Below are 22,594 nucleotides of genomic sequence, written 5' to 3'. Positions count from 1 at the left end.
CTCCTGATCTCACAGACCGAGCCTCTCCTCCTCCACCACATCGTACAATTACAGTCAGAGCTTTTGAGTCGGAGATTATTTAAATGATTCACTTTAAGATGAGGACATTTTGGTTCAGAAAAACGGAGAGGCTTTTCTGAAGCCTGTGCCTACAATCATGAATCTTGACTAGAATCAATCTGCCACTGCCTGCAAGGACCATCCAATAACCGCCAGGCATATGGCTGCTAATTTCTTCATATGTCATGGACACTCAAGACTCAAAAGTTTATTGTTGGGACGCTCTTTCCTGTTCTTTTTTAAACCTCTACTATTACAGTTTGAAATTATTTTCCTTTCATGTGACCCATGGAAAGCATCTTTTTAGCCACCTTAACGATGAGCTTAAATCAGAGAATCACTTAATAGAAATGACCTCTTTGAATCCAGCCACTATCCTTCCAAACTTTTCTTCTGTCTCTAACACTACTGCTGAGGCATCTTTGATGACACCTAGTAGTAAAGATCTTCCATGAGGCCAACACCCAGTTTTTACTTATTCTTTTCCTTCAGTAGCTAAGGGGCTGCATTTTTATTCAATCAATACAATAGCCCTTTTTCATATCAAATACCAAGGTGGTTTCTCAAAGTTGTGAACAGATTTTCTTACAACACACAGGCTTATCTTAATCACAGCTTTTCATGTCTGCATGTCTCAGAAATACTAGCATTTTTCACTAGGATTATTCCTCTCAGAGTGGGAGGTAAGGCCAGTGTTACTGATTCTTTTTTTTTTTTTTTTTTGGTATATATTTATTTTTACTGAAGCATAGTCAGTTACAATGTTGTGTCAATTTTTGGTGTACAGCATAATGCTTCAGTCATACATGAACAGACATATATTTGTTTTCATATTCTTTTTCACCACAAGTTACTACAAGATATACTGAATATAGTTCCCTGTGCTATACAATATGAACTTGTTGTTTGCCTATTTTATATATATATTAGTTAGTATCTGCAAATCTTGAACTAGCAATTTATCCCTTCCCACCCACTTCCCCTTCTGTTAACCATAAGTTTGTTTCTTATGTCTGTGAGTCTGTTTCTGTTTTGTAAATAAGTTCATTTGTCTTTTGTTTAGATTTCACATATAAGTGGTATCATATGGTATTTTTCTTTCTCTTTCTGGTTTACTTCACTTAGAATGACAATCTCCAGCTCTATCCATGTTGCTGCAAATGGCATTATTTTATTCTTTTTTATGGCTGAGTAGTATTCCATTGTATAAATATAGCACAACTTCTTTTTATCCAGTCATCTGTCAATGGACATTTAGGTTGGTTCCATGTCTTGGTTATTGTAAATGGTGCTGCTATGAACACTGGGGTGCATGTATCTTTTTGAATTAAGGTTCCCTCTGGATAAATGCCCAGGAGTAGGATTGCTGGATCATATGGTAAGCCTATTTTTAGTCTTTTGAGGAATCTTCATACTGTTTTACATAACGGCTGCACCAAACTGCATTCCCACCAACAGTGTAGGAGGGTTCCCTTTTCTCCACACCCTCTCCAGCATTTATCATTTGTGGACTTTTGAATGATGGCCATTCTGACTGGTGTGAGGTGATACCTCATTGTAGTTTTGATTTGCGCTTCTCTGATAATTAGTGATAACGGGCATTTTTCATGTGCCTATTGGCCATTTATAGGTCTTCACTGGAGAATTGCTTGTTTAGGTCTTCTGCCCATTTTTGGATTGGACTGTTTGTTTTTTTTCTTATTAAGTTATATGAGCTGTTTGTATATTCTGGAGATTAAGCCCTTGTCAGTCTCATCTTTTGCAAATATTTTCTCCCATTTGTTTTGTTTTGCTTATGGTTTCCTTTGCTGTGCAAAAGCTTATAAGTTTAATTAGGTCCCATTTGTCTATTTTTGCTTTTACTTCTATTGCATGGATAGACTGCCCTAGGAGAACATTGCTGAGATTTAAGTGTCATTGATTCTTAACTGCTGAAAATGGCAGTCAAAATTTTGGAAAAGACTGCTAAAAAAAAAAAAAAAAAAAAAAGAGTTCTTTCAGACTGTTTTGGCCAGAAACTGGAGATCAGATATACTAGTAGGAAAAGAAGGTATTTTTGCAAGGTCTACTAACATAATTCTCCATAACCAAGAACTCCAACCACTTTGATTCAATCCCATCCAAGGCTTGTAAAGTTGATTCTTTACTAGGAAGGTCTGGCCAGATTTCAATTCTTTGGGTTCAGATATTCTTACTTTTTAACTCTGTCATGTGGCATTTCTCTTTAAACTCCACATTCTCAGATTCACCCACTTTGTGATTTCCTTTCCTTTTTGGCTCACTTCAAAGCTCTTGTAAAGTCGGGTCACAACCTGATTTCCTAACTCAGCAGCCTTGGGGGAAAGAAATCCTGTTAGATCCCATTAAATCTCACTAGATCCCTGACCCTCTCAAAAGTCAGGATGAGATCTGAGAATGAAATAGGGTCCTGGAATGCCCACGGAATGATCGTTCTTTCTACAATATTCAACAACTATTCCCTGGGATCCTAGGGTAGGGTAGGCAGTGTGTTCCATATAATGAAGCACAAAACGGAAAAGCTCTCCTCCCTTCTGGAGCTTATACTCAGCTGAGAGCAGCAGACAATAAAGAGGTAAATACCTACTTACGTAACTCAGGTTATGATAAGTGCTAGGAAGGGAATTAGCAGGCGGTATGAAAGAGAGTAACAGAGGAAATCTACTGAGATGTGGCGATCCAGGATGGTGTCTTTGTAAGAAGGCAGGAAGCACATCCATGCACGTGTACACAAACACACCCCCACACACACGCAGCCCAGAGATATTTAGAACAGTATATCCAACATGTGGTTCCTTTAAGATCTCAATTTCCATGAGGATACCCATCCTCTATTGTTGACTAGCTGAAAATTAACTAGTGGATTTTTTTTTTTAAACCTACCCTGGTGATTGAAAATATTTCTAAAATGTGTTTTTTCAACATCCTGCCCCGGGAAGACAAGCATTTGAAGGAACTGATGTTGAAACAGCCACGCAGGAGGTGAAGATGTATAAGACGGGGCTGGATGTGCAAATACCCTGCAAGTTCATTATTGCTGCTGCCTGGGGGCAGCTGACAGCCATTCAACAAAGCTGACGTATTTGCTTCTTCTCTTAGGCTCTACCTTTGTCTCCTTAAAAATTCTCTTTATTATAGGGAGTTGGGTTTTGGGTCGCTGAGGTTTACCATAGCACAATAGCTTAACTGAGAGGATGTCAAACAGGCGGCCACAGCACGGCCCAGGAGGACTGTGCTGACGGGCGTGAGCCCCAGGAGACCCAGCGGAGGAGATGACCCCCTGACTAGGGCTCCGCTCCCTGGCTCCGGCCTCCCCTGCTGTGGTCATTCTGTGGCCATCACTGACCATCCAGGTTCCATTCATGTAACCTCAGGCCTTCAAGGCCTTACCAGGGTTTCTCTCAGCTCTCCAAAGATGACATGGACAAGGACTTACAAGAAGTCGTAGCACTCTGTGTCTTGGTCCAGAAGCAGACTGCTTTTGTTTGTGTGGTGGAGCAAGTGGAGTGAAGGGGAAACTCTGTTCAAACAAAAGTCTATGAAGAAGCTTGAATGAAAGAAAAGGAGTCAAAATGCGGGGGCAAGACGTAGAGTTTTGCCCCCTTGGGACCCCATTCCTAGCTCCTTAGGGCCCTTGCCATAACATGGCTAAAAGATCACTGCCCTAGAAGTTAGATTGTGCAAACCCTTTAATTGTTGTAAGATCTGAAATAGTCACCCTAGGCTAGGTTCCCAAGCCTGTTCTGAATTATGTAGGGAAAAAATCAGATTCCAGGCTCCATCCGGTGGCTTTCCAACCAAGCGATTTTTCTTCTCTTGATGATCAATTGATGGTGCCAACTAATTCACTGGCATTATTAAAAGGATACTTCGTATGCTGTTGTTAAGAATCTTGACTGCCAAGTTTAGATGCATAAGAGAGAAAGATTAAGCTACTCTGAACAGCCAGCCATCAAACATAATTGCACAATTATGAGTTGTGCCTCTCAAAATTTTAGAATCTGACTACATAGCAGGAAGCTGTAACCTTCTCTCTGGACATAATTTCTACTGGAAGGGGACAGAGGCGACTAGAAGCCCATCATCCTCTTTAATATATGGGCCTGGTAGTCGCTCTATGGGAAGAAATGAAACAGAAGAAAAGAGAAAAAGAATCAAAGAAAAAGGAAAAAAGTGAAAAATTTCAAGATGAAAATAGGAAACAGGTGATAAGCGTGCTATTTTAAGCGTTACACAAGACACTAGTCACTGGCCAAGCCATGCCACAGTGGCTATCTCCTGAATCAGTAAGTCATACCGAATGAACCCCATTCTAGGAAAACAGCAGGCAACTCTCTCCAAGGTGCCGTCCAAAGAGGCTTCATTACTTGACTCATAAAGCAGACTCTGTTGATGGCCTATTCGATCCTCACCCCAGCTTTCCAATAGCAGAGCCTCCAATTTGGTTCATATATTCACCCCCATCCCAACCACCCCCACAAAGCCAAGTGCTCAAGAAAGGTGAGCCTATCTTTGGACCCAGGAGAGTGGATCTTGATTAATGCGCAATTCTCTTTCCCTTGCCAGTAACTGGTTTAAAGAGGTGCATGGCACCCCGTCCCAGCCGATGAGACCTGAGAGGCAGTCTGCTGAAGGGCTTCTGGGAAATAGTCACCACCTGTACAAAGAGACAATACAAAGAGGAAATGGACTTCTTTCCCCCCTGAACAGGGTCATGCCTTCATGCTATGCCTGGAACTTCAACAATCTTCAACTTTAGTGGCAAGACTAGTAACATATGAGAACCAGAGAAAGGAAGGTGGAAAGAACCCCTGAATTACCAGATCCTGAAAAATGCTTTACTCTCAACCTTCTTGTTGTATGAGATAAGAAACCCCTTGTTGTTAAAGTCATTCGTTTCTTGCAAAAGCCTCCTGGCTGATTTAACTCACCATGTTTATACTTCCACATGCTTAATTAATAATGTTTCTCCCAAACAATATTATTTGTACATCTTCCTCTACTCCTTACAACAGCCTGGTAAGAGTCCTTGATTTGTGATTTAGTGCCTCTGGCAAAGTTACTCAGAGTCCCTGTAAACAAAATCAAACGATGATGACAATTATGAGGCTTAGAACCAACATACAGAACACTTACCCTCTGTTGGGCACTGCCCTAAAAAGCTTTATACATTAACCTACTTAATCTTTACAACAACCATATGAAATGAGAACTATTACCCCTTTTACAGATGAGGTAACTGAAGATCTTTCAGCTTGATGAAAGTTTGCAGAATGTATCCCTAAACTTGACTATGGGACAATGTCATGAGCAAGAATGGTAGCACTGTACTGACAGGAAAGCCACAGAAGAGCTCATTAAAACTCCAGTTTATTCAGACCCACCAGAAGAGAATCTGGTTCAATAGGTCTGAACCAGACTCCAGGAATCTGAATTTTCAACCATCTACCTGGGACATCTGATCAGCAGTTTCAGGGGACAGGGAACTGGAGAAAAGTAAGCTGCCCAAGACTTGGGGGAAAAAATAGGATAAACTGAGCTGATCTACTAGTTCCTTTTCAAGTAGGTATGCAAAAAGTTTCAAAAGTTAACTCCCATCAGAGTCGTTAGACAACCTTGATTCTTTATTAGATTAGGATCATAAACCAAAGTTGGTTTGCTTCCTAAATCCTATAGAACACAAGCAGTTGTATGTGTTTCCTTGTCTTGACTGCCTGAGTCATATACTAGCCTCGACCTGCCTCAAGATACGCCAAGAACCTCTTGCAACAGACATGGAACTGCCCACAATGTGAAAGAAATTTTAAAAATTCCACCAAGCAAAGGTCACAGTCATGTCAGGAACTTTCTAATACAGATACTATAAAGTCTGGATTGGCCATAGAGTTAAAATAAAGCAGGGGTAGATTTTCACTACGGCAACTTTTTGTCTACCACTGTCAGAGAGCATGAATGTGACCAAGGACAAATGACACTAAATCAGGAACTGCAAACACTTAGCTTGTGGGTCCATCTTCCCTGCCCACAACATGGCAGACATTGCTAATTGATCATAACGTCTTTCTCACTGAGTCTGAATGTGGCCTGAAGATCCCTCTTAGCAAAGTGCCTCAGGCTGAAACTCCCTAAGAAGATGGATGAAAGTGAAGATCTTTCACTACTGGAGGAAAAAAAGATGTGAAAATGTGATGTGTTCATTCCCCACACACACTTATGGGGCATTCAAGTCTCATTGTTATTATAGCTCCTTGTTTCTCGTTCAGAAAGAGCCCTTGGATACATGTTTTCTGAATTTAGGGTTTGTTTTTTTTTTTTACTCTACTACTTCAGCCAAAGGATTTAGCATTTCCCTAGCGTGAATATTAAACTTAGCAGAGCCCATGAAGTACTGGAACCAAAACAGTTAATTAGCCAGTCACCAAGACTAGAGCAAGAAGTCGGAGGCACGGCTTACTTAGGAAGCTGCCCATTTTTCTTGTAATAAAGAAAATAAAGACAGTAATTCTAAGAACATTTATTAACCCCCCGGTATGCGTAATTGCCATCAGATGTGGGTCTGTCAGTCTTGCATTAACATAAGCTACCGCATCTTGGTTTTCAATGGCATAGTAATGCCTAGGATACTGCAGATAAGTGCTAACGCTGGAGTTTTGAGAACCAAGCCCTGTGTCCAGCAAATGCTTTTAAAAGAATTTCACTCTCAATGGTTGCTTGCCCAGAAGAAATTCATTTTATGTTAATAAAAAAAAGTAAGAAAGAAAACAAGGAGGCATTCAATTGAGCAAGCATTTTCTTAACTCATTTTAAGGTAATCTCTTGCATTCACCAACAATTTCTCCAGTGGGTGAAACCACAGAAAGAGACTTTGTATGCTTCATTCTATATTGGTGTTCGACCTAAAATAATGGAATGGCGATAAAAAAAAAAAAAAAAAAAAAGAAAAAAAAGAAAAGCTTTATAATAGTCAGGACACGCCAACCAATTTTAAATTGAATTACACAGCCTGCTAATCTTTATGATGGGATAAAATTTCTTTCGACATTATGCATTATACTAAAATTTGCAGCACCTCCCTCTGCCCACTTCTTGAGCTGAGAGCCCCCCACACACACCTCCCTGGTGATAAAGCTTCTCTCCAACCCCAAAAGCATTGTTTCTGCTGCCTGTGAAGGCAGGGCACGGCTAGTGCAAGATTTCATCTTTATAGCTACTGTTAGTTGGTGCGTACCTGTATTTCACACCAGCGTATACACACACAGGATGGTGAACACTGGGCCTATTTTCCTAATGCCACAAGCACACATTTTTTATAAAGGATAGAATCAAACACACCCGCATGGGAGAAAAGATTTCTAAAACCAACACTCGCAAGCAGCTTTATTAAATTTTAAAAACAGATGTGCAGAACAGTGCACGCCGTGTATTTGATGAAGCAAGTCCGCTTCAGAAACGCTGACCTCTCCAGGTCTAGAAGTGGTAGCAACCCCTCTGAAGGATGAGCCTGTCTGTGTGGGCGGTGTTCTTGCTTATTTGGTGTGTTTCTCTCACTCTCTCGGTGATGAGCAGGGTAACAATGTGAGGGGAAAGAGCATGTTCTATCAGCAGGGACGACCTCAGACTTCAACTGCTCTAAGCCCAACAAAGGAAATGAAAAGAGGACGGTGAGAACTGCCTTGACAAGTCTCCTGACCCTTCTTCCTCCTGTTGTAAGAACTGACTCTGCATTGACCTTATCCAAACCACGTATCAGATAGTTCTAGGAAACTTGACTCTTCTCAAAGACTCAAGCTCTTTCCTGACACCTCAGACTATGGAATCTTACTCTGTGATGCTTTTTAGCTCAAGTATAACAAAAATAAAAGACACACTCACGTACACTGACTTATGAACACGTCCGTGTCCCCTGTCACTGAACTATATCCATGACTTTTTTTTTGAAAACATTTGCAAGGCAGTCAAAGAGACCATATGTAAGAATAAAAACTTGTATCTGAGAACTACTGAAAGAACATATGGCAAATTGTGAGCTACAAAACAGCTAACAGAAGCCATACAGAGCGTCTGTGATAGATCTTTCTAGAAATCCTAGACTCTCTTAACTGACACTCTCTAGTCCCTCTGAGACACATACTGGCTGCTGCCCACAGTGCACTGACTCATATGACAGTCACCGTTATCCCTGGTGACACCTGTGCACTTATGCTCCACGTCTGGCATCCCAGAGCCACTTGCTTATCCCCAAACTAGTTTATGCCAGTGGTACTTTTTACCATAATTATCTAACACAACTGTATATTACTTAAAATGACTAAAGAACATTAGAAGACTGTATAAATTTGCTGCTGCAGGAAGAGTAAAAGGACACCACTTTTAAAAGTGCAGGAAAAAGAATCATAATCATCTAGAAGTATTCTGCAGGCAGATTGTTTTGCAAGCATCTTTACATTCTTGCTCACCAATAAATAAACCAAAATGGAAATGGGATAAATATGATAAATTTTAGATAAAGGTGATAAATTATATGTGCGGTTTACCCAAGAAAAACAGTGTTGATCTCTAAGTCACCGTATCTGTATTCAAAGAAAAGGCTTTGGACAGGGCGATTAGGGATCCTGGCCAGAACGTGATCATCTGTATGTTTCAAGTTAAAATAAAACTATTTAGCTATATGTTTATCAAAGTCATAGTTTCCCGCATTAGCTGACTTTTTGATTACTGGCACACCTTCCAGTATCCATCACATCGGACAAGAAGGCTTTAGCTGGAGCAGGAATTGCACAGGCAAACAGTTGTGCAGGTGGACGTCACACCTTTCCCCAGCTCTAACCTTCACCTGGCCTTTTCAGTTGGAACAAAACATCCAGATGCAAAACCTGTATCTGCACCACAAAAGACATTACGTGTTATTTTGGGTTTCTACCTATCTTTATAGGAGAATCATAAGTTTCCCCACTTTCCCACTGCTAAATATTCAAGTTTAAAGATTCATTTATCAATTCACACATAAGGCATTTTCAGGCTTTGTGGTGACACTGCTTTCTGAATCCAGGACTTCTGTGAAGGAAGGATTCATAAAATGAAGAATATGCAACTGTGCAAATATCAGGTTGGTTTCCTAAATCCCCAAGAAACTCACAAATTACAGCTAAGTCCTCTAGCATTCCTACTAGGAGCACTAGTCCTGCCACTGCCACCACTACCACCATCACCACCACTAAGACTATTCCTACGGGCTCTTGTTTGACTTAGCAATTCCAAAGTCAAATGATTAAGGGAAATAAATGCACAGGGCTTTGATATACTGCAGGCACTGAATCACAAACCACTGATGATGTAAAATATTTTAGAGTCTTTAAGTAAAGAACTAACAACCTCATTCCCAACATTTTATAGAGAAATCAAAGCTCGGAAGCTGTGTGTTTTCTATCAGATATCTGCCCTCATAGGCAAGTTTAGTCTCCTCAGAATAATAAGGAAGTCTATCTCCCAGCCTTATTTTCAAACAAAGGAGGAAAATACAAAGGAAAGGATAAGTGAGATGCAGAGAGAAGGAAAGCAACCACGGCCACACAGTTCAATTGTACGAGTTTACTCTGAAACTACTAGAAAAAGCGTGCTGTTTCTTTCCTGCTCCTGAAATTTCAACAGAATTTAAGAAACACCAGGGGAAAAAATGTATTTCAGTTTCACAATGCACACAAAACTTGCTGCAGTAACAGCTAAATCTGAAAGATTAATAAAGCATGTTACAGTTAGCTGCTTAATGCTTCATTTTGGATGTAACCAAATAGGTTTTAAAACAAACTCTGAATGTGAGAAGAGCTAAGGAGTACAGACAGTGTAATCAAAACCAGAAGTTCTTCCCCAGTGTAATTTTCTTCTGGAAGATCATAAAAATCTCCTTCAGTTTTCAAAATTAGAAAGAGACATTTTGGTTAAGAATTTTACATATTTTGTTACAATTATGTGTGTTTTATGGACTATTACAAATGCTAACATTGAATGCCTGAAGTATCCCATTTCAAAATACTGTACATAAAATGGCACATATTACAATATCAAAAGGTCACAAAGTGACAAATAGAAGTAAATTTGAGTTTAAAAACATTAACAAAGATACACAGTAAAGAGGGAAAAAAGCAAACAAAAAGAATGTTCATCTGGGGGACAAATCAAAATAGAAGACTAACTGAAGGTTGCTATATATGGTTGTAAAGGTTGTTGACTGCAAAAGAGCAGCAGTCAAGGAGGGTGAGTGGGAGCTGTGTGCCGTTCAGTAAGCACATATCCCCCGGGTTCAGGAGACTCCTCTTCGCACTTTGTACAAAAGCACTTTATGGACGAGCAGCAGCCCTGATCAGGAATAACATATTGGAAAAACTGAAAAAAATTTACATGAAAATGCAAAACTACTCCCATTTCCTTCGCCAAGTAATAAAATAGAAAAATGACAAGAAGAAAAAACAAAAGCCAAACCAGGTGTGGAGATCTGAGTCCCAAAATGAATCCCCTCTTTTAGGCTAAATTATAAATGCTACTAACCAGCTGTCCTTGTGGGAACCCTTCAATCCACAGCTCTGGAATGTGCCTTCAACTTTCCACGAGGACGAGCTTAGCCATGCCAGAAGCACACAAGAGAATCCAAGTGTGCAAGTTTCCAGTACCACCAGCCAGGTTATCAAGGCTCTTTTGATCTCACTCTGGCACATTCTGGCCAGCAGTCTAACAGCCTTCCATCAAACCTAATTCATTTGACAGTCATTAATAATTTCACTAATTTTTAAAATTAAGATACCAGGCAGTACCTCTTGGAGCAAAAAAACAAAAGATAGGTAACTAACTAAACATAGTTTTCTGGTCTGTGGCAGTATAATGTAAAAACTAGAATTGATAGCCAAACATCTCTAGGACCCTGGAGTCCCACCCTTCCTGCAGGGGTGGAAGAATGCAGACTCAGGGCACAGATGCTGCCTCCTAGAGCTCGGGGACCTAGGTTATGGTACGTACAGATCAAGGATAACCTCCTTGTTTTCATATTCTTTTTCATTAAAGGTTATTACAAGATATATGCTTGTATATGCATGACTGGGACATTGCGCTGTATACCAGAAATTGACACATTGTAACTGACTATACTTCAATTTTAAAAAATGATATAGAATTGCAGGGAAGGGAAAAAAAAAAAAGAATAACTTCTTTGTATGTTTGCTCGGAGGACTGAATGAGATAACAAATGTGTTTGTAAAACACCCACGTAGCATGTCATCTTGTCATTTAATAGACAGCTCTTCTTATAATATTACTTAGAAATGCGGGTATAAATAGACTAATTTCATAGGGTCAAGTTTCCTTTATAACCTCCTCACTCTTTAAGGGCAAGAAAGTGTGAAACACTATTTTGATTTAGTCTGATTTGATCTGATTTTTAAAACTAATTGCAAGGCATGATTCTGGACTGGATCCTAGAATAGAAAAAAAATTTCCAGAAAGGACATTACTAGGACAATTGGCAAAATCTGAAAAAAAAAAAAAAAAAGTCTGAGATTAAATAATAGAATTGTATCAATTTGTACTTGATTTTGAAAACTGTAGTGGGTTAATGTAAATGAATAGCCATGTTCTCAGGAAAGAGACACTGAAATATTTAGAGTAAAGGGGCCTGATGTCTGTAGCATACTCTCAAATGCTTCAGAAAAAAAAAAGTAGATAAAACAGACAGCTAGATATACATAGGTGAGAAAGAATGATAAAGCAAATAAAGCAAAACATTAACAATTAGGGAATCTGTATAGAAGAGAGTTCATTGTATTATTCTTGCAACTTTTCTGAAACTTGAAATCAGATTTAAAATAAGAAGTACAAAAATGTTAACTTAAAAATGATTAATCAACTGGGGCCACCCACGGCTGTGAGAAGTACTGTCTACACATGAGTGGCCCTTCTGGTCCTCCACTCCACGGCCTGCTCCCTGGGCTAGTGGCTGGCCCCACGTGCAGGCACGGCTGGACTGAATTACGTGGACAGAGCTATAATTATGTCCTCTTCTTTTTCATCTTCCTTGCACGACTCCAAGGGAGCCTGTGGAGCGTGAGCTAATGATTTGCCGTGTTATCTCCGATGAGTACTATATTATTTGCATCATAATATTTTCACTTCTTCCCCCTGCACATAATGCCACGTTGACAGCAAGGTCAGCTAAGTTACTATAAGGGATTTTTAATGAAAACAATTATAAATTTAAAATAACTGTGTTTAAGGCATTTAACAGTCACTAGGGTCAAGTGATTACAGCAGTTACAAGACCCACGGGACATGTTCACACCAAAACAAAGTGAATAAATTACCTCAGCTGGCACATGTGATCACTAAGTGACCACAGGGGTCAGGCAGAGTGGAACCCTGAAGACTCTCACGCAAAACCAATAATGAAAATTTATCAGTCAAAGTGGGGGAGGGAGGATGTCAAGAATTAGTGAGTCAAGCGACAGGCCAGAAGCAGAATGGACTCTCCATGCAGCTTGCAGGGTCAGGAAAATGACAGACGAAAACCCAGGGGACAGCTGGAAAAAAGATTCCAAGAAACAATATGCTGGCAGGCTGAGAGGAGGTGAGAGAGCTAAAATGGAGGTGATCCAGGCAGGATCGGCAAGTTCAAAGCCAAACCCAGGGCTGATTTGGTATAAGGATGACTGTCCTTACCCAGAAACCTGTGGTAGGGTCTGGAGAGGCATTTTGGGGTTTCCGAGGTAAGAATGAGAGATGTGATGTTAATGATAAAATGATCGTCTCTCACATTTACACAGTGCTCAACATCTAAGGGTGCTCCTCAAACTCCACCCGCATATCTCTATTCCTCCCAGTGGGAGGAACGGGGTGGCTGAAGATTGGGGAAGCGATGCACTTTGTTCATGGAAGTACTACTGAGGTGGGAAGCCCCATGAAAAAGACAGCAGGACCCCCAGGCAGGGCCACTACCCTTCTGCCAGCACCATTCAGTTCCTGGCCCTGCAACATTATCTCGCTTTTCAAACTCTGAAATGGCTTACTTCCATGAAAGCAGAACTTATCCCTAAGATTCTATTGGTTCCCTGAGCTAACTCCTGATTAGTCCACTTCCCTCACTCCTGATTGGTCCATTTCCCTCACTCCTGATTGGTCCATTGATCTACAAAGCTTGTTCCTAATTAGTCACCTTTGTTATAACTTATTTGCATATGATTTTATAAAATGTTGCAAAGTCTAGACTGGTAGCCTATAAAAGCCCATGTAAACCTACAGATGGGGTCCAGAGCTTGGAGTGTTAACTCCTCTGGGCCCACTGGCATAATAAACCTGAGTTCCCCAACCCTCCGAGTGCTGCTTGGTCTCTCGCCTGGATCCAGGTTGTTGGCACAACTAAGCTGTAACATACTTTTCTGCAACACAACTAGGAAGTGAAGCAAACCAACCATCTATTGAAGATTCACTAAAGATTCCACTGGAATATGCTCTCAGAAGACTCGGAATCAAAAGAGGAGACCAGAAGCCCTGAAAGTAACATGTGCAAATGGTCTGAACACCATGTGAAGGGAAGGAAGGGATGACAACCAACTGGGAAAGCAGGACCAGTTCCCTAACAGAGGTAACCTTTGAATTGGGCCTTAAAGAACGAACGAGAGTTCACAGAAGAAAGCAAACAAGATTAGCAGGCAGGCAAGGGGACCCAGAGGAGCAAATATTCAGTTATTCAGCAAAAATCTGTTGAGTGCTTACTATGTCCATGGCGCCCTGCTTGTGACCTCATCAACATTAGGGGCAGAGAGACACACCTCTGCTCTCAAGGAGCTTGCTTTCCTTCCTCTACCCGTGCACTCAGTGCATGTGTGTTGAGCAGCCCCTGTGCGTCAGGCACTGTTGTAGGTATAGAGGGTCCAGTGGTCCATGTGACAAGTCCAGACCCTCACAGAGCTTGCGTTCAGTGGAGGGAGACTGATAGCAAACAAGAAGACACAGAAGTAGGAAAAATAAGATCTCACCAAGGAGGTGGCGTTTGAGAAGAGACTAAAAGACCCAAGAAGTACAAAGGTTCAAGGTGGGAACAACCTTGGACCAGAAGGCTGCGGTCAGAGGAAAAGATAGAAGGGAGAAAAAGATAAGACATAAGCCTAAGGAGAGGGTGGAGAGGAGTGTGGTGGGGAGGGAAGCTGGACAGATTGAACCAGCTTGTGAAGAGCCTCGAATGCCACAACAGACTTAATTCCACGGGTAAAGGGTTCCTACAATGCATTGCGGAAAACACCCAGCTGATGAGCTGTCCCATGGAGAAAGGATTCTGTGCCTCCATTTCTGGATGGCGATAACAGCATCAACCCACTTGAATGCTGTGAGGACTAAACAAGTTAATTCCTATAAAACAAAAGGTCAGGCAATAGTGAGTGCACAGTGTTAGTTACTATTATTAAATGGTTCCAGGGCAAATGAGCAGCAGGCCGGGCCTTGACAGTGACTTTAGGCACAGAAGAGGTCCGAATGGCTCTCAGAAAGTAAAACTGATGAAACATGGTCATGTTTAGATAGAGGAGGTTGAGGTGCCTGGGTTAATGGTCACGTAAATCAGAAGGGGAATTCAAGAGAATGAGCAGCATTTGGAGGAGATACTAATTTGGTTTGAGATAAACTTGTTTTGAGGTATCTGTGTACTTTCTGCCGTTTATGCCAAAACACCTGGTCTCTGGTTAGATGCAAGTATCTGGAGAGAGAGAGATTAAGATAAAATCAGGACTCCATCCCATAATCAAAAACTCAAAGAATGAGGATAATATCCCCAGTTTTGATATGCAGAAATAGTGTAGGATGAGAAATGGCGTCACACCCAGCCCCTAGTCCCAGGCCCTCTACTAACAAATCTGCAAAATTGGGTAAGTCTTTTGAACTCCCTGAGTTCTAGTTGCCTAATTTATAAAACAAGGGAGATAATACAGACCCTCAGATGCTGGACACTAAATGCAGTGACATTGCTGTCTTGTCCCCTTCCACCTTCCTGGCACCCAGCACAAAGCAGGACCTGGTCCACAGGAGACATGTACATCATATGAAAATAATCCTGTGAGGATGAAGTCCCTTCCTGCTCTGGGATACAGGAATCCTGCTCCAGGACTTAGGATTATACAGTTTGGGGCTCCCATTCTCCTTCATCAGATGGTTTGAAAAAGTTGGGGACTTTTTTTAATTTCCAAAGAGGTCCCCTTTTATTTCATTTGTTTATTTGTTTTAATAGTGATACAATTTTCATACAGTAAAGTGGGGAATGATTCACCCTGAAAAGTTGCTACCTGGCTTTTTCCTGGTAGGCTGATGAAGTAATGGCTATATGTGTCTCGGCCACGTCTATTTCTTTTCAGGAGATGGGGATATCTCAGCAAAGGAGGAAGTAGGAAGCTTTAGAATTGAAGGTTGAAAGAGTGGAGACAACACCCAGGGACTTTAGCTCTGGTCTCAGCTCCGGGGCTGGCTCCCACTCTGACCCCAGTCTGTCCTTCTGCCTTCCTAGATCTCCATCTATCAGCAAGACAGGGATAATACTGTCTGCCCATATCAACTTCCCTGGACCATTATAAGCATTAATGATCTAATATACTCCAAGGTACTTTGAGTCCTTTGGAGGAAAGGTGTCATATAAATTAGAGGCATTATAATTAATGTAATGCAAGAAAATGGCTGGCCATAACAGAGGATTATGTTTGCACGGATCACAAACGACCTAGTCTTTGTGTCCTCAGGTCACTAACGATCCTTTCTAGTGGAACAAAATCCAATCTTACTTCCTTGAGCATCTTCAACTATTCTGTGTTTGGGTTTGTTTTTTTAAGTACTTAATGCTACATCAAAATCGAAGTATACTTTAAAGTTACCTTTGTCCTCATTGGGAAAATGTACTTAAATGTGAATTAAGTCATGAAGTAATTTACTTTAGGATTAAAAAGGTCTTCAATATAAAGAAGGACAAGTACCTAATAAGCATGAATCAAGTGCCATTTAGATTAAGCAAACACTCATCCTGTACTGTTACAGACAAGAAAACGGGATGTCTGGATTAACCTGACAGAATATACAGGCAACTCATAAACACTTTGAAATTCTAGAATCTCATACTAAGGGGAAAAGACCCTATGTGAATTGCTTAGAAAGAGATGCTATAACTAAATTTAAATAGAAAAAGAAGCTATTAAATAAACTATCAGTCCGGGATGATAACTGGGAAAACCAAATTATGAGTCAAAAGCTGAACAGTACAGCATGTCAGATACAGTTTTTTTGTGAGCAAACGAAAGATTAAGAAACGTCTTTGATATTAACTCTAAACAGTAAGGATCAGGGAATTCCAGGCGCTAAGGAACTCTCTGGCACATTCTCTTCTATAAATCATGGGAAAAGTCATCTTGTTTGCCCTTCTTACAGCCTCTTACCTTTACTTCATTATTAGAGCTGACAATTAAGTGGTTAGAAGGTTCTGTCACTATAAACAGTCCAATGAACCTCTTCTGCTCAAATCATTTCAGAAACTTTTCTTTGGGAATGGCTAGGCACCTTGCTACTATTGGAGATAATTCAAAACAGAAAGTAGAAAAATTTCTCAAATGCTACACATCAAACAGCAATTACTCTGGAGATGGGATTATAGAGGAATGTATATTTTCCACTTTGCACAAGTCAAAAGCTTGAATTTGTATAATGTATGTGTATCTTATTTATATTGAAAGTATTCTTTTCTGGGAAGAAAGCATTTTAGCCATATTTACTGATGGGGAAAGTTGTTCATGAGCTATTTCTAAGAAGGAAACACAAGACTACAAAGCAGTACTACAGTAAGATCTTTATTTTGGTTAAAAAAAACAAAAAGCGTGTGTGCATGTGCACATGTATCAAAAGAAAACATTCTATACAGAGTCACCCTATTCCACTCAATAGAAAAAATTCTATAACAATGTTAAGGGTGGCTATCTCTGGCCAGGGGTAATTCTGCTATCTTCTTTTACTTATCTCTATTTTCTAAGTTATCAAGAATGAACATGTACTACATGTATTGTAAGAATAAAATAAATAGCTCAGGCTGTGAAAGCTTTTCCTAAAGACCAGCTCCAAAACTTTGGTCAATAGCCAGATGACTAGAAAAGGAAACAGTCTCCCAATATGACGATTCTGAAAGGGGCAAAATCAATGTGTGTGCCCCCGACGGGGGATGCGCGCTGCAATCACACTCCAGTATCACTGTGCCTAATACAGCGCCCCTGCGAAAACGAAGAACACTCCTCTTGCAAATTCTCCTGGGGAGTACTTTCATTCTTTCTTTTAGGTCTGGAGAAACTAAAACTCAGAGCTATTAAATGACAACTGAGGCCAAAAAAAAAAAAAAGCCATAATTATAAGTTCATGGCACTGGTGCTGTGTTAAAAGGGATTTTGAGCAACTAGATTGTTAAATAGAAACTTCCAGCTGACAGAGTAGGACACCCAAGAACCTCGTCTTTCTAAGTTTAATATAGGAAACAAAACAACCACCGCAAACCCTTTTTAAGTACTTCTGCACAGAACGCAGCAATCACTAATAACAGCCACCTGGATACATACTTTGAGGGGGAAAGGAAAAGGAAAGGTGGGACAAGGCATTTTACACACAGTACAGCATAATCTTAAAGTCTGGGCCAGAAGTGCAGGCAGGGAAAAAAAAAAAGTCCTGTCCTTTATGCTCATTCACTCACTCCGTGATTGAACCACCGTTCGTGTGCAACAGGTGCCTTCCAAGCCCTACTGAGCCCTGGGTGTACCAGGAGCACTGGCTTGGGTTGGGGACAGACAAGGAAACAATGACGTAACAGCAGAGGCCTGACCAACATGTTCAGGGAAAGAGAACCGGTCAGAGGATGAAGGAGTTCTCCCGGAGGAGAAGGTCACTCCAGGAAGTAGAAACAGCTTGCAACAGGAAAGAAGTGTGGAAGTTGGTGTAGCTGGGACTGAAAGTGGGAAATAAGAAGGTGGGTGTGCAATCAAAGGATAAGGGCTCCATCTGAGCAGCGTCCACGGGCATCTATGCATATGCAAGAAACGGCTACCAGAAATATTCCGAAGATGAGAGGACAGGAGGGACGGAATCCAGTGAACAGTGGAGGACATCGAAGAGGAAGACCACAGGGGCAAAGGGAAGGAAGACCACACGCGTGTGACCCACCCCTTCACAAAATGTGCCTTCAGGCATTTCATGTGGTTCAGAATTTACTAGCAATAAAAATAATCATCACATTTTAAATGGCAATTAGTCTAAAGTTGGCAAGTTTCTTTTTAAGCCTTGTCTGTGATTGAGATGCAGTTCTGCCATGATTAAAAAAAAAAAGAAAATGCCACGATGGTTGACTGGCTAGGATCTCAGTCCAGCTCACCAAAGCCGGTTCATTCAGGATATCCCTATAGCATATCTAAGCTAACATATTACTGGAACAATAGGATTTAACTATCACCTTAAAGAGTATATCTTTAGGAAAGGTTTATATGTATCTCTTTCCCACAACTCTAACGTAGGAGAAATGACATGAACCCACCTTAGGCTCTGAGCCTTTATATGCACGAATGTGCATGTCCAGAAAGGCAGTTCTTTAAAAACCACCATTTTGCCCAGGATGTGGTCCCTCCAGCAAGGATTCCAAGCTCCAGACTGGGGACAGAGAAAGATGGGAAAATACACGTGGGAAGTGGAGTCTGACGGACCCAAGATCAAATCCTCCGGTCACCTCCTAGTTGTGTGATCTTAGGTAAATTAACTTCACCAAGGCTCAGTTTCCTCCAAAGTAATAAAGAAGCTAACCATAGCTTACTCACTAGAAATAGAAGCTGCTTCACAAGTTATTTTGAGGATTGCATGAAATGACACATGGACCTGAGGGGTGGGGGAAAAGACAGAGTGTCTAGCCCCTGCCACCCAGAGACAATACGTGTTAGTTCCACCCCCGCTCCCCGTCCAAGTTCCAGTCCCAACGTGACTATTAATTATCTGAGTGACTTTGAGTAATTCATATACTCTCTCTGGTCTCCGTTTCCCCTTCTCTCATATTACAAAGTGGGACTTCCAAGTCCTCTCATGGTCCTAACCTTCTGTCCCGTTAGTGTAGTTGTTAAGAGGGAGGCTTGTTTCCCGCCTCTACTCTTATGCCTCTTTGGGCTCCTTCTTACTCTCTAAATTCCTCATCCAGCCTGCGGTGCCCATCCTTCCCAGCTTCTGCCTTTTGGATCCCATGCCACTGGCTCTGTCTTCTTCCTCTACACTAGCTGTTGAAAGTTGTCTACAGGCCAGGGGCTGTGCTAAGAATGGTACCAGCTTTATCACAAAGTGTATCCTCACAACAACCATGGGGTTTATTACTATTATTATTATTATTATTATTATTATTATTATTATTATTATTATTACACCCATTTTACAAATGAGAAGATCAAGGCTCAGGAGTTTAAGCAACTTATCAAAGGTCAGAATTCAACGCTGGCTCTTCCCAACTCACTACCTTTCCAACATTTGGCTGTGTTGGGTTTGGGGCCTATCTTCTTATGACCCTGTGCTGTGTTTGCTTATCTCATAAATTACTTTGTATTAATAACGTGCGTGTTACTCCTGCCAGGTGACATATGTCCATATTAACCAGGCCCCATCCTCTCTGAACCAACAGGGAACTCATGATGAGAGTCTCAGCCCCTGTAGCTGATAGGTCAGGATGAGACTCGAGATGGGCAGGGCTTCAATATGCCTTTCAAAGAACAGCACATGGTCAAACAGCTACTCAACTTCCACATGAAACTGCTGGAAGCCACCCCATTTTAGTTCAAGCCTAAAGTCTGCAAGCTTCCTAGCAGCCATCAGCCCACTGATAATATCACAGACTGGCAAAGAAAAAGGCTCACACTTTGAGGTTTGTGTGAAGACCCCAGGTTTACTCACCCAGTGAACTTGGGTGGCTTTCTTAGCTTCTTTGAGTTTCTCCTCTGCGCAATGATCTTGGTGAGCTAGCCCAACTGAGCTCCAGCTTCCTCATCTGTAAACTGGGGACGACGTGAGCAACCTTGGAAGGATATTATAGGGACAGGAGGGGTGCCTGCCCTGTAGCAGAAACAGATCAGCTTGCTGCGGGAAGTAAAGGAGACTGAGGGATGGTCGGGTCGCTCCCAAGAATCAGGGTGGTCTGGACTTGAGTAGAGAGATGGAAATCAATTAGAGGCTCCCTGGACCCTAAGTGCCGGCCAAATCTGTGAGAGCCTGGGGCCAGCGAGAGTTGGATGTCCTGTTACATCTGACCCGCAACCACTCTGCTAGGCCACCTGGTAGCTGTTGCTGGAAGCCCTTTCTTCAGGTGAGAGATTCCCGACCTAGCCAAGTGGTAGAGGGTAATCACATATCATCATCTCTCACCCTGGGAGCACCCAGAGGTTGCCGGGGTAACCGAGCTATTCTGGGCCCTCCCTATTGGATCTCAACTTCTCTATCCTCATCCCTTGGGCTCCCTTCAGCCGCACATTCTGCGCCCCCTGCTGAGACCTCTTCCTCCTGCCTCAGGGGAAATGGGAAGAGAAGGAGCTGACCCTGCAATCAGACCTCAGTATTTTCTTTCTTTACCATTTTATCTCCTTAGTTATGGCACTTTTCCATTTATGAAGTACGTTCCCTTATGAAATCTCCCAGTGTTTACTTCCAATTCACTAAATAATTCCTTCGACCTCTTCTTGTTTTTACCCTTTAAACATCTGTTGATGGTTCACTCACCACATTCCCCATTCAGTTATTAATGGCCCACAAAAACTTGCTAGCTGCAATCACTGACTGATTAATCTACACAACAAACCAGAAAGACAGGTAGTATTAATCCTTCGTCCTGCAGAGGGAAACCAAGGGGAAAAGCGAGGTTAACTCAGCTGCCCAAGGTCAGTGGCTAAACAAGATTATAACCAGGATCTACCCGTCTTGTATTTCTGTAAACGCCTCCCGCAGGGTTACTCCCTTTCTTTACAAATCAACGTTGTCAATGCAGCTAGGTCATCTCTGGGTTGAGATTCAGTTGTCACACAACAGTTTCACACTGTCAAAATTCCACCCCCAATAATTCTGTCTGCTAAGAGTTCATAAATACAAATTGCTAAAATGAAGAGATAACAGTACTTGAAAGCAAATTTGATACACACAAGAGAGGTGGAAAGATCTGGATTATGGGCCCAGCTTTGCCATAAGGAGGCTCCGAGAAAGTCACTTAACTTATCTGCCTCTGAATCATTTGTAAAAATGAAGTAACGCTGAATGATCTCTGAGGTATCTTGCTATTTTAAATGAGATGATGGAATACCTACTGAAACAGCGCAAAACATAAAGCTCCAACACCCAGTGTTGCCAAGATCACGGTAAACTTGGGGAGTTCAGTGCACAGCTATAATCCTCTTGGAAAGCATGCTGCCAATATACAGTAAGAACCATAAACAATTTCACATCCTTTGATTTAGCAATTTAACTCATGCAGTATTTTAACCTAAGAGATAAATCAACGGAAGCAAACAGGCATGTATCAATAAAAACGCACATTTCAGTGCTAGCTCTCAGAGGAAAAATTGTTATCAATTTAAGTGTTCATTTTTAGAGGGATGTCTTATCAAATAAAAGTATAGAACGATACAAATGTCATACTGCTATCAAAAAGGATAAATATGAAAATTATGCAAAGTCATTTACAATCTTACCAATATTGTCAAATGAAAACAGACAAAAGTAAAGGAGCAGATACGTGCTCTGACGTCAGCTACACAAAAGGTGGTGAGACGGGCAAGGTCACAGGAAAACTCAAAGCAGTTATGTTACTAGTTAGGCTTATTGCTTATTTTTCAAATATTTTAACCGTTTTAGAGGAATATCGTTTTCCATCCACACATACATTTTATCATTTAATCAATTATTTAAACATTTCTCACACCCTGCTTTAGTTTGACAGAAAACGAATTTTCAAGTTCTGCCTAAATCCCCTGAGTAACTTTCGTTGGCTGACGTATTATTCACCTGGAGGGAGTTCTGCTCTTTACCCCGTAATTCTTTAGTGTCTTTAGAGATTCTAAAATCTCAGAGCTCTTGCACTTCTTTCTCTCACCTAAGGGATTCGTAAAACGCTCTGTCATCTAATCTCACTGTGAATAACCCCCTGGTTTTCCTTGTAATGCTAATATTTGGCAAATTCCTGACCCAGGAGTCAACATTTTCCCAAAAAACCCAACCCGTGGGTGCCTCCACGGTAAGCACAAAGTCATCATTCCCCTTTTCACGGTGTATACCGTGGTTGCATACTCCCCATTTCTGGAGCTTTACAGCAGGACAGCTTGTCTTTTCAGGGGTCTTAGGACACCTTAGCAGCCTTGTGCTGGCACCCTCCCTTTACATAAGGGCTTTTACACCCTCCTTCTTTCCTTAGAAATGCTCTCTTACGAGTAGGTCTTTGCTCATAATATCTGGGAAGGATCACAGAGCC

The 22,594-nt window shown here is 41.3% G+C and overlaps 1 protein-coding gene across 6 annotated transcripts in view; it reads right to left on the bottom strand.

Annotated features, from left to right (window-relative positions):
• Window positions 1–22,594, bottom strand: part of MPPED2 (metallophosphoesterase domain containing 2) — a 162,625-nt gene that overhangs the window by 89,845 nt on the left and 50,186 nt on the right. The gene's annotated exons all lie outside the window — the stretch shown is intronic.

Source organism: Camelus dromedarius, chromosome 12, assembly GCF_036321535.1.
Source record: "Camelus dromedarius isolate mCamDro1 chromosome 12, mCamDro1.pat, whole genome shotgun sequence".
Taxonomy (NCBI): domain Eukaryota; kingdom Metazoa; phylum Chordata; class Mammalia; order Artiodactyla; family Camelidae; genus Camelus; species Camelus dromedarius.
This window is presented reverse-complemented; position numbering and strand designations above follow the sequence as displayed.